The following is a 12,750-nucleotide window of genomic DNA, read 5'->3' as shown; positions in this document are numbered from 1 at the left end:
ACACCCAAACAACTAAACACTGGCCAAATCTTAACAGTTTCCATTGGGATAATATTCTTTTATCTTCTAGGAAAACAGGGTAATCTGCTGTTCTGTATGACTGCCTTAGTGGAAAGACAGGGTAATCTGTAGTCCTGTATTATTGCCTCCCCAGGTTTCACAATCAGATACTTAATCCCTGAGGCACTGAGGGCCTCATGACTTAAGGAGGAGAACAATTGTGAATTCAAGACAGAGAGAGATCACTGTCTGGGATCAGGATGTAATTGGGAGGAAAACACTAATGATGTCAACACGACAGAACAAGGGGGTTTGCTGAGATCCAGCTGGTCATAAAGGGGGCCTCATACCTATGGGCTCCTTTGTGTATTTGTGTTAATGCAAATGTGTGTGTGTGTATGTGTTGGGGTGTACTACAGGCAATGGCGTGCTGGAAAATGTCAAATAGTTCTGAAGAGAGCCTTGATTTTTAGTGGTAGCCAATCTGAATGGTATTCTCACTGTGTCCAGTGTAAGGCTACAAGTTTAAAGGCACTGAATACAGGGTCGGGGACAGATACACAGTTCTCACCAGTAGGTGCAATCAGTTCTAGCACATTGTTGATTGTAGGTTTCCAGCTCCTCTGTCTTTCAGAAAGCTCCCTGCTCCCTACAGTCATCTGCTTCTCAAATTATGGCTATTGCTTTAGCCTTTATTCAGGTTCCCAGTCATATCTCCCAAACAAAATTATTCATTCTGTTACCAAACCAAGCCACCTTTGCCCACTAAGCCTAGCTAATGAAATTATAAATTTTGCAAAAGAGAAAAATTCTATTTGCAAAGTAGCCAACCACAGGGAGATTAGAGTGCAGATCTCAAATCTGCCTTCCCAGGAATGGGGTGTGAGGATAAGTAAGAGCTGAAAGTAGATAAAGCTGATGAAGGTTAAGTCTAGGGGTTAATTCTAGAACTAAGAGTAGGTAGTTTGTTTAAATTTTTCCTCAGTTCTTTTGTAAAAGAATTAATCATTTATTCTTTTATAAAAGTTCATAGCTTACTACAACTCATAGGAACTCTGGAACATAGGTTTTTTTCTTCTTGTTCAAAATCTACACAATCACTGGCAAGACCATTTGTTTATTCAGAAAGCAGTGAACAGGATGCTACAGGTCTGTCAGTGAACCACCTTGCCCTTAAAGATTTGGCAACTCCTGTTGGCCACAGAAAACTCTGGGCAGGCAAGAGAAGAGGGTGTCCTCACTTCTGGTGCCCCTGCAGTTCCTGCTCTTTAAAAATTAATTGGCTGCCAGGTTCTTTGGCACATATATGAATTTCTTCCTCATCCTACAGGAAACTCTTATTAGTCTCCAGGGGAGCTTCCCTCTGAAACTCTCCACCCTCTCTTTCTTCTCCTATGAAATCCTATATCCTGGAGCCAGTCAAGACTAGATTTAGGCCCCATGGAGTATTTATATACACAATATTTACATACTTGGGCCATGGTGGTGGTGGTGGTGGGGGTATTTAGAAAAATGATTCAAAACTACAAACATACAGTGATTAGGGCCAGGGCCTTTAGAAGGGGCCTGTGGAAATGAGGGTCCCTGAAGCTAAAGCTTTATTAGTTTCCAGTAAATGCATCCCTGAAGCCAGATACAGACTACACTCAGAAGGAAACTGGAAGTTTTCCTGGTGATTGGTAGGTGGTGGAATGTGCTGTATTTTTTCCTTTTGGATGAGGAAGAAGATTTGGAATCCTGTCCCACCTGAAAACTCTGCCTTCAAAACTGATACTAGAGGACATCACTCGCCTTCCAAGGAAGCCACTTTATTATCCATCACTCCTGTAGTCTCCTGTGGCTTCTCGCCTACCTCTTGGTACAGAACAGGCCAGTCATGCCTGTAATTGGCAGACCTGCTTCGAGGAAGTAGCTCCTCTAACCCCTAGTTCCAGAAGCATTGTGGGTGAGAAGCGACCTCTAGTGGTCAGTCTCGAAGGTCACATCATGCCATACCTCCTACCTGTTCTCTTAAAGGTGTTCCGGCTTGTTGCAGTTTCAAGTGGAGGAAGCTAGGGAATAAATGGTCACTGACACAGTTTCCAGTTTGCGATCAATCTGAAGCCAAAGAGCTTTGGGAAAAGACGCTGGAAACATTCACACTTGGGTTACTGTCTTAGCCTTAAGAGTCTTCACCCTGCCAAAAGGTGATAATCTTTTTTTTTTTGCTTAAATTCTTTTATTGTACATTTTAGGTATACAATACATTTACATTTATCATTGGGTACTTGTACCTATACATGATGTATCTTGGTTCTTATTTTTTCCCCATTCCCTGTCCTCCCTTCACCCCCTCCACCCTTTCCTATTTACAAACACTTTATTTCCATTTTTTCCTAAAAGGTGATAATCTTTAACAGGGGGATTAAAGGGCAGAGGGGAAGATTGAATGGAAGAACATGTGTAAAGAGTAAGCATGTAATAGGTAGTCAGTGAAGATTAGTTCTCTTACTCCTCCCTTCAAATTAAAAATTCATGGAGGGCAAAGAGGGAAGGAGAATATAGATTAGGAATTTTTGTTTTGATACTATATAGATGGGGTATATAGGGTAAGATAATGTCTTAGTCTATTCAGGGTCCTTATAAAAATACACATGTGTATGCATGCACGCACGCACACACACATACACACAAATTTTGCCCACACTTTCAGCAGTTTCCCTGATGGTCTAAAGATCATTTATAGTTCAAGAAGCCAAATTAAGAAACTCTTAAGTAAGACATTTGGAAAAGGACACAGCCAACACTCGAATGGATTCTGATTCCTACTCTGTTACTAAAGAACTATGTCCTTTAGGATAAGTTCCTTTACCTATCTGTATTTCATTTCCCTGCCTATTAAACAAAGCAAAAGGTTAGACAGATGTAGGATTGCCAGATACAAGATAAGATGCCTATTTATATTGGAATTTCAGGGAAATAATTTTTAAAATATAAATGTATACTGAATATTGTCTTTGTTATTAATGCATAGTAATAGCTGCACAAGACTATGCTCCAAAAGTATTCATTATTTATTTATGTTTTGAGACAGGGTCATTATTTGTTTTTTTTTTTAATTATGTATTTCAGGTTGGTTTTGAACTCACTGTGTAACCCAGGCTGGCCTCCTGCCTCAGCTGCCCAAGTGCTGGGATTATAGGAGGGCACCACCATGCCCAGCTCAATATTCAATATTTAGCTGAAATTTACAATTAATGGAATGACCTGTGTTTTTACTTACTAAATCTAACAACCCTAGACAGGTAGCAATTCAGATTTATTTTTTTAATCCAAGAAATTGAACCCAGCCTCACACATAATAACCTCTACCACTGAACTTTAACTCTAGCTCAATTCAGGTGTGATTTAAGGTCTAAGATTTTTGGTGATGGGGGAATGGGATGTTAGAGGATCATTGATCACTGTTTAAGCAAGAATTCTGAAGTCCTAGGACCAGTGTTGCTTTTAGATAGGGTCTCACTCTGCAGTTCAGGCTGACCTGGGCTTGCTATGTAGCCCTGGCTGGCCTCAAATTCCCAATCCTCCTGCCTTTGCCTCCTGAGTACTAGGATGACAGATATGGTGTTGTATATGAATACAACACCATATCTGGCTTCTGGTGACCTGTTTTAAGCAGGTCAATGGGTGCTGTGTTGGATTTTGAATGGAAAAGGCAGCACACTGAGTCCTTGAATTGATCCGAGAATCACTCTATTATCAGTAAGCTTCAACCTCCAAATTTCTAGCTTTCTAGTTACTCTAAAAGCTTCAGTGACATTCCCAGTGACCTGGCCAGATGACTCAACTGGCTTGTGATCCTGTAGCCATGTGCAGAGTTGCTGAACCTGTCATATGAATGTTGGTCACAGCAGATGGGAAGACTATGGCTGGAAAGACCAAGGATGCCTTCTGGTTGCTCCTCTCTCCCATTCTTCTTTCCTATGCAGTAGAAAGTACCGTGAGACCTATTGAGCCTGTGAAGCCAGTCTCCTACAGGGCAGCCCTGGGTACATATCCTTTTCTAGGGCAGAGCACCAAACTTACACCTCTATTTTGTTTCAGAGTGGGCATCCCGCTTGTCATTGCCTTCCTTTATTCCTTCAGCTCATGCTTCTTGAGTAGCCATCATCCATAAGGCACTGTGCTAAATACTTCCCCTTTGCTAAGAACTTTCACTTTCATCACTTTGGCCAAGGTCTAGTCCCATAGTCTATGGTTTTCAAAGAGAAATTTATAAGCCACTGTATCAGAGTTACATGGGAGGCTTATTAATGGTAAGATTATCAAACTGAAGAAGGAAAGTACCTAGATTCCCCCCAGTGATTGTGTGTGTGTGATGCTGGGTACTGAACCCAGGGCTTTGTGCATGCTAAGTACATGCTCTATAACTGAACTACATCTCCAGCCCCTCATAATTCTTATACTTACCTTAATCAGAAAGTCATAGCTGCCAGTTCCTAGATGCCCTTCTCAGTTACCTTTCCAGAAGGGCCAAGGCCTGAAGAATGTGGAGCAGATGGGGGTCTATTCCTGGAATTTTCAGACTGAAGGCTGCCCTTCCTCTCCTACTCTGAGCCTAAACTACTGGTAGAAGCTATGGAGTATTGAACCCTATTTTGTTTTGTTTTTGTGATGCTGGGGATTCAACCCAGGATGTGGTGCATGCCAGGTAAGCACTTTAGCACTGAGCTATATTCCCAGCCCTGAACTCTATTAATATTCCAACCAGCCAAACTGCTTAAGTTTAATAGTTAACTACTTGGTGTAACTACTTATAAATAAATGATTTCCTCTCTCTCTTTCTCTGTCAGTTATAGCAAAGAAGAATATTCTAGGGATTTCTCTGACCTTAGACATCACTCCTTTGTTGCTCCAAAAGTGATGCCATGCTACCATTTTTCTTACTGGAAATCCCTCTTCAGCACCTGAGGGCACTCTATAGTACAACTGACTGTCATTATTAATTTTTCACTCCAGAATCTAAGACCTTTAAAGGTCAGGAGCTTTATTTTATTCATTTGTGTATCTCCCAGGGTGCCCATTTCATATTGTGGAGTCCATGGAGCACTATTCATCTTGTAGCTATCATAGCTTTGTAGAATTATTGCAGCAATTTTCCACGGATGGCAGTAGAGTAACTTCAGAAGCCTTCCCTAATTCAAGAAAAAGCTACCATAGTAGCTTGGATGGGACTGGCATCCCCAATATTTAGAATACTTAGCACATAGCAAATACTCAATAAAAATCTGCTAAGTACATTTCTTTAACATTTTAGTTATAAAAAGTCAAACATACAGAAAAGTTGAAAGAATAGTATAATGAAGATCTAAATATTCCTGTGTAGATTCAGTAAATGTTGGTTAATACTTGCTATATTTATTTTGTGATTATTATTATTATTGTTATTAAGATTGAACACAAGACCTTATGCATGCTAGGTACATACTCTACCACTGAGCTAGATTCCTAGCCCTATTTTTGCTAAATCATTTGAAAGTTAGTTTTAGTTGCCACTCCGTTCAAACCCCAAATATTTCAGCAGGCCTCTCCTGAGAATTAGGATATTCTCCTTTATAACTTCAATACCATTAGTACACCTACAGATAATTAACCATTATTTTCTAGTATCACCTAGAAAATTGTAGAAATTGCTGTTGGTGTCCTGCTGACATCCCCTTGGCCTACATAGAGATTACCTGCTAACAGCTCCCATATATCATGTAACTTCCTGTGCGTCTTTCTCTGAACATTCTTGGCTGGCTTGAGAGAGTATACTCTGTCCTCACACAGCAGGCTGGAAGTGCTAGGGGGTCAACATCCCATGTCCCTCAAACAATAATGGAGAGAAATTGGTTGATAAATACCCAAGCTTGCTTCCCCATAATGCATTGATTGTGAGGAATGTTCCACAGGTCTTCTCAAAGGCTCCACAGCATAGTTGCCCACAGCAGCACTTGTTCATTAATACATCCTGTATTAATTTTCCTTCCTTCCCTCTTTTGCTTTCTATGCTTCCTGAGATTGCCTTTATTCTTTTTATTTTTTATTTTTTTGGTGCCAGGGATTGAACTCAGGACCTTGCACTTGCGAGGCAGGTGGTAGAACCACTGAGCTAAATCCCCGGCCCCTGGATTTATTTTTTAAATTAATTTTATTGGTAAATTTTAGGTATACAATATAATGACATTCATAGTTGGAAATTTGCAACTTTATATAATCTCTCTTGGTTCTTATTTTTCCCCTGCCCTCCCTTCAACCCCTCCATTCCTCCCTATTTACAAAGACTTTGTTTCCATTTTTTCATGTCCTCATATTAATTCCGTTCCCTTTTTTCCTTCCCCCCCTCCTCCTTCCCCTTCTTTGCCCCTTTTCTTCCTATTTCACATTATCTATTATACCTTTTAGTCCTTATTTACACTTTCAGTTTCTCACACCAGAGAAACTATCAGTATTGACATGTGTGTCCTATTTATTTCACTTAAGAGTATCACCTCTCAATGTGCATTCATTTAGCTATAAATGCCTCTTTATCCAGTCTCTTTATCCAGTCTCCAGTTGATGGACAATTGGCCTGCTTCCAAGTTTTAGCTATTACAAATTGTGCTGCTATGAACATGGGTGCATATATATCACTGTGGTATGATTCTTTTAATTCTTTGGGGAAGATACCCAGCAGGGGAATAGCTGGGTCAAGTGGGACTTCCAGTCCTAGTTCTTTGAGGTATCTCCATACTGATTTCCACAGTGGTTGTGCCAGCCTGCACTCCCACTAGCAGTGGAGCAGTGTTCCTCTTTCCCCACAGCCCCGCCAGCATTTGTTATTGGTTGATTTTATGATAGCAGCCATTCTTTCTGGGGTGAGGTGGAATCTCTGCATTGTTTTCATTTGCATCTCTCAAGGGACAAGTGATGTTGAACAATTTTTCATATGTTTATTTTTTATTTCTACTTCTTTGTCTGAGAAATGTCTGTTCATTTCAGATACCCATTTTTGGATTGGGTCTTTCAATTTGGGAGGTCTGAGTTTTTTAAGTTCTTTATAAATTCTAGATAGTAGACCTTTGTCTGAAGAACAGCAGATGAAAATTTTTTCCCACATTGTGGGTTGTCTCTTCACTCTGTTGGTGTTTTCTCTTGCTGTGCAGGAGCTTTTTAATAAGAAGAGATCCCACTTGTTGATTGTGCTAGTTCACGGGCAACTGAGGTTTTGTTTGTAAAATCTTTTCCTACACCAAGGTCTTCAAGAGTTCTACCTAAACTCAGTTCCACCTGGTTCAGTGTTTGTGTTTTAATATTTAGATCTTTAATTCATTTCAATTTTAGTTTAGTAGATGGTGAGAGATATAGGCCTAGTTTTAATCTTTGGCAAGTTGAAGCCCAATTTTTCCAGCACCATTTATTAAAGAGGCTATCTTTCCTCCAGTGAGGGTGGTTGGCTCCTTTGTTGAAGATGAGGTGGCTGAATGTGTCTGGAGTTGTATCTGTATCTTCTAATCTGTTCCACTGGTCCTCAGGTCTGTTTCTTTGCCAGTGCTATGCTGTTTTTATCACCGTAGCTTTGTAGTGTAGTTTCAAGTTGGGGGTTGTGATACCCCCTGCCATGTCTCTGTTGCCTAGAATTGCTTTTGCTATTCTAGGTCTCTTATTCCAAATGAATTTTTGGATTGTTTTCTCAAGGTCCATGAAGTATGCTGCTGGAATTTCAATTGGCATTTCATTGAATCTATATAGCAGTTTTGGAAGCATGGCCATTTTCACTATGTTGATTCTTCCTACCCAGGAGCAAGGGATGTCTTTCCATTTTCTGATATCCTCTTTTCAGAGTGCTATAGTTTTCAGAGAAGAGGTCTTTGATTTCTTTTGTTAGGTTGATTCCTAGGTATTTCAGTTTTTTGGATGCTATTATAAAAGGAATTGTTTGCCCTATTTCTCTCTCAATGAGTCTGTTGTTCGTGTAGAGGAAAGCTATTGATTTTTGTGTTTTGACATTGTATCCAGCTACTTTACTGAATTTGGTTATTAAGTCTAGAAGACTTTTGGTGGAGTTCTTGGGGTCTTCTATATACAGTATCATGTCATCTGCAAATAATGACAATTTGACTTCTTCATTTCCTCTCTTTATTCCTTTTATTCCTTTCTTTTATTTAATTGCAATGGCTAATGTTTCCAAAACTATATTGAACAGGAGTGGTGATAGTGGACATCCTTGTCATGTTCCTGATTTTAGCGTGAAGGATTTCAGTTTTTGACCATTTAGTATAATATTGGCTGTTGGTTTTTCATAGATGGCTTTTATCAGATTGAGGTAGAGATCATCTACTCCAATTTTTTGTAGGGTTTTTATCATAAATGCATGTTGGATTTTGTCAAATGCTTTTTCTGCATCTATTGAGATGATTATATGGTTTTAGTCCTTGGCTCTATTGATATAGTGTATTGCATTGATTGAATTGCATATGTTGAACCATCCCTGCATCCCTGGGATGAATTCCACTTGGTCAGGCTATATGATCTCCTTGATGATCTTCTACATTCTATTTACCAGTATCTTATTAAGGAATTTTGCATCTATGTTCATTAGTGAGATTGGCCTATAGTTCTCTTTTTCGTTTGGGTCTTTCTCTGCTTTGAGATCAAGGTGATGCTTGCTTCCAGGAATGAATTTGGGAGTATTGCTTCCCCTTCAATCTCATTGAAGAGTTTAAACAGTAGTGGCAGTAGTTCCTCTCTAAATGTCTTGTCGAATTCAGCAGCGAAGCCATCATGACCCAGGCTTTCTTAGTTGGCAAGTTTTTAATTACATTTTCAACTTCCTTGATTGATATTGGGTCATTTAAAATTTTTAGGTCATCTTCATTCAACTTTGGCAATTCACACCTATCTAGGAATCTGTCCATTTCTTCTGTATTTTCCATCTTATTGGTGTATAGGTTCTCAAAGTAGTACTGATGATCCTCTGGATTTCTGCTGGGTCTGTTGTAATTTCACCCTTTTCATTCCTAATTGCATGGATTTGGGCCTTTTCTTTCCTTTTTCTGACAAGGTTGGCTAAGGGTTTGTCAATTTTGTTTATTCCTTCCAAGTACCAACTCTTGGCTTCATTGATTTTTTTGTATTGCTCTCTTAGTCTCTATTGCATTGATTTCTGCCCTGATCTTTATAATTTCCTCCCTTGTATGAGCTTTGGGTTTGTCCTGCTCTGCTTTTTCTAGAAGCTTGATGTTCAGCATCAGGTTGTATAATTGAGCTCACTCTGTTTTCCTAGTGTGAGTATTCACTGCTATGAATTTCCCTCATAAGGCTGCTTTCGTTGTGTACCATAGATTCTAATATGTTGTATCATCATTGTCATTTAATTGTAAGAATTGTCTGATTTCTTCTTTAATTTCCTCTGTGACACATTGGTTATTTGGAAGTGTGTTGTTCAATTTCCATGTGTTTATGAAATTCTTGTGGTTTCTTTTACTATTGATCTCTAATTTCATCGCATTATGGTCTGATAATATAGAGGGGATAACTTCAATTCCTTTCCACTTACTTAAACATGTTCTATGAGTGAGTATGTGGTCTATTTTGGAGAACAACCCATGTGCAGCTGAAAAGAATGTGTATTCTGATTTTGTGGGGTGGAACACTGTAAACATCTGTTAAGTTCATTTGTGCAAGAGTTTGATTGAGTTCTAGTATTTCATTGCTTGTGTTTTGTCTAGTTGATCTATCTATTTGTGACAGTGGGGTATTGAGGTCCCCTACTACTGTTGTATTAGTGCTTATTTGATTTTTCATGTCTGTTAGTATTTGTTTTATATAGTTGGGCACACTAGTGTTTGGTGCATATATGTTTATGATTGTCATCTCTTCCTCTTGGATTGTTCCCTTTACAAGGATGTAGTGTCCTTTTTTGTCTCTCTTAATTGGTGTTGGTTTGAAATCCACTTGATCTGCAAAGAGGATAACTACTCCTGCTTTTTTTTCAGGTTCCTGTCATATGGAGTACTGTTTTCCTCCCTTTAACTTTCAGTCTATGAGTTTCTTTCTGAATTAAGTGTGTTTCTTGTATGCAGCATATTGTTGGATCTTGCTTCTTAACCCATTCTGCCAGTCTATTTCTTTTGATTGGTGAATTGAGACCATTAACATTGATGGTTATAACTGATACATATTGACTTATCATTGTCATGACTTTTTATTTTTGTTGGATTCTCCCTCTTTGTGTTTAATTTCTTGTCATGCCTGATGGATTCATTCTGCTGGGCTTCCTGGGGTTGTGATCCTCATTGTCTTTTCCTAGGATATTATCTAAATTTTTTTGGAGTGCTGGTTTGGTATTCATGAAGTTCCTAAGGTGCTCTTTGTCATGAAAGTATCTTATTTCCTTATCAATTTTGAAAGATAGTTTTGCAGGGTACATCAATCTGGGTTGGAGGCTGTTTTCCTTTAGGGCTTGAAATACAACACTTCAAGCTCTTCTTGCCTTAAGAGTTTGTGTTGACCAAATCAAAGCCCCGAATTCTGTTGGATCACCCTTCCACATCAGTTGGCATGCTGTTCACCCATTTCTGGCAGTTGCTTCCATGAGCACAGCCTCAAGAGGCAGTGTGGATATCTATCTGGAACAAGGTGAGCATGTACCTGAAACACATATTGAAAGGTCCTTCCGAGTCACCTCTCTGTGCTGGCATCCAACGCGGCTGCAACTTGCTGTTGGCTGGGAGACCGGAGAAGTGATAGTGTTCAATAAGCAGGACAAGGAGCAGCACACCATGCCCCCGACACACATCACTGACATCACCATCCTCACTTGGAGCACCAATGGGAGCTGCCTGGTGTCTGGGAACAGGCTCGGTGTCCTGCTCCTGTGGAGGTTGGACCAGTGGGGTCAGGTGCAGGGAACATCCCTGCTGAAGCACGAATATGAAAAGCACCTCACTCGTTGCATCTTCTGACTTCTCCCTCCTGGCAAGGACCTGGTTCAATTGGCAAGGGCAGCAGTCAGTGGCAATGAGAAGGCCCTGGACATGTTTAACTGGAAGAAAAGGAGCTTTGGAAGTTTCCTGAAGATGGGATCTCAAGAGGGGCTTTCATTCTTCATCAGTCTCATGGATGGGTCGGTACACTATGTGGATGAGAAAGGCAAGACCACCCGTGTGGCATCCACAGACAGATCCATCCAGACACTGTTCTACATTGAGAAGAGAGAGGCGCTGGTGGTAGTCACAGAGAACCTCCTGCTGTCCCTGTACATGGTGATGCCTGAGGGTAAAGCTGAGGAAGTGATGAAGGTAAAGCTGAGTGGGAAAACAGGTCTCTGGGCAGACATCACTTTGATTGAAGGCAGCCTTCTTGTGATGGCCATAGGGGAAGCCATCCTCAGATTCTGGGACTTGGAATGGGGAGAGAATTATGTACTGAATCTAGAAGAGAAGTTTGGCTTTGAAAAAGAAGAGAATATAAACTGCATTTGCTACTGTAAAGCCAAAGGTCTTCCAGCAGCTGGTACTGATAAAGGGCGAATAGCCATGTGGAAAAGAGTGGCAGGCTCCCCAAGCAGCCGAGAGGTGGAGGGCAAGGACAAATGGGCCCCTCAGACCCCCACTGAGCTCGAAGGAAACATCACACAAATAAAGTGGGGCTCCAGGAAGAACCCTCTAGCAGTGAATAACATCAGCTCCATAGTGATCCTCAGAGAGCAGGCCATGTCATTGCATTTCCACCAGCAGGTGGCCTCAGTGCAGGTCTCCCCAACCTTACTCAATGTATCCTTCCTGTCTATGGGGGGAGTGTACAGCCTGCTCACAGACATGCACATCAGCGGAGTGTTCGCCACCAAGGATGCTGTTGCAGTCTGGAATGGAACACATGTAGCAATCTTTGAGCCTTCTGGAGCCACATTACGGAATGCAGGGACCTTCCTGTGTGAGTCCCCAGTGTTAGCAATGCATGAGGAAAATGTGTATACAGTGGAGCCAAACCGAGTTCAAGTTCGGACCTGGCAGCCTGCAGTACTGCTGCCCCCTGGCCTCTGCTCACCTGCTACCTTCTGAGCATGCTGCTCTCACATGGCTCACTATACCCTGACACATTGACCACAGGGATTTTAGGTATGAAGACCCTTCCCTTGCTGAGTATATATTGCCTCCTCCTTGTGAAATGTCAACTGGGGCTCTGGAGACTATTGGCTTCTTCCTATCTTTGCCTCAATTTAAATATTGCTCCAGACAAGACTTTTATTTCTTTTTAAAATTTTTATTGGTACATGTTTGCAGTACAAAATGATTACATTCATTGTGGGGAGTTGGTACATGTACATAACACATCTTAATTTTTTTACTTCTCCTTCTGCTAAGACGTATTCCTTAAATATTTTATTAAAGTTTAAGATATATATAAAAAAAATGAGTTTGTGTTGAGAAGTCTGCTGTGATTCTGATGGGCTTTCCTTTGTATGTGATTTGTTTCTTTTTTTTAACTGCTTGTAGAATTTTGTTCTTCTGTTGGGTTTCTGGAATCTTAACTATTATATGCCTATGTGTAGGTTTTTTTTTTTGACCGTGGCTAGTTAGAGTCCTATATGCCTCACTTATTTGTATGTCAAATTCTTTTCCCCTGCTTGGGAAGTTTTCTGCCATCACTTCTGTGAACAGTTTTTTTATGCTGTCTGCACTCTCCTGTTTCTTCATTGACTCTGATCAGTCTTATGTTATTCTTCTTTGCATCGTCTAGCAGCTG

General features: G+C 40.4%; 1 pseudogene; it reads left to right on the top strand.

Moving 5' to 3' along the window:
* The first annotated feature begins 10,500 nt into the window (after positions 1-10,500).
* On the top strand, positions 10,501-12,079 carry LOC147823842 (intraflagellar transport protein 140 homolog pseudogene; annotated as a pseudogene).
* The last annotated feature ends 671 nt before the right edge of the window (positions 12,080-12,750 follow it).

Source organism: Heterocephalus glaber, unplaced genomic scaffold, assembly GCF_053883595.1.
Source record: "Heterocephalus glaber isolate CG9 unplaced genomic scaffold, H.glaber_assembly_v1.0 deba00001564, whole genome shotgun sequence".
Classification (NCBI taxonomy): domain Eukaryota; kingdom Metazoa; phylum Chordata; class Mammalia; order Rodentia; family Bathyergidae; genus Heterocephalus; species Heterocephalus glaber.
Note: the sequence above shows the minus strand (reverse complement) of the source record. Positions and strands in the feature narration are given on the sequence as shown.